Consider the following 301-nt stretch of genomic DNA (forward strand, 5'->3'; position numbering starts at 1 on the left):
CCTGCTCAGGGTTACTTGCTCCTCCTGAGTCTCACTATGCAAGACTCAACTTCCAGAGCAAGTTTGGGCACATCTAATGTAGGCAGGGCAGGGCAAGGCAAAATCCCTCCATCCTGCTGAAAAATAACTCCAAAGCAAGCCTGAATGGCTTCCAAGCTAATTCAGCCCTGATGAAGTACCTCTTCCCTCATTAGTATTTATAGTAGCTTCTCTCAAGCCTCATTTCTCAACACAAGCTAACTGCCCATCTCCCCCAGCTGAGCTAGCAGAGCCCTTTTCCAGCAGGATGGTTCACCATGAC

Source organism: Geospiza fortis, unplaced genomic scaffold (assembly GCF_000277835.1).
Source record: "Geospiza fortis unplaced genomic scaffold, GeoFor_1.0 scaffold27, whole genome shotgun sequence".
In the NCBI taxonomy this organism is placed as follows: domain Eukaryota; kingdom Metazoa; phylum Chordata; class Aves; order Passeriformes; family Thraupidae; genus Geospiza; species Geospiza fortis.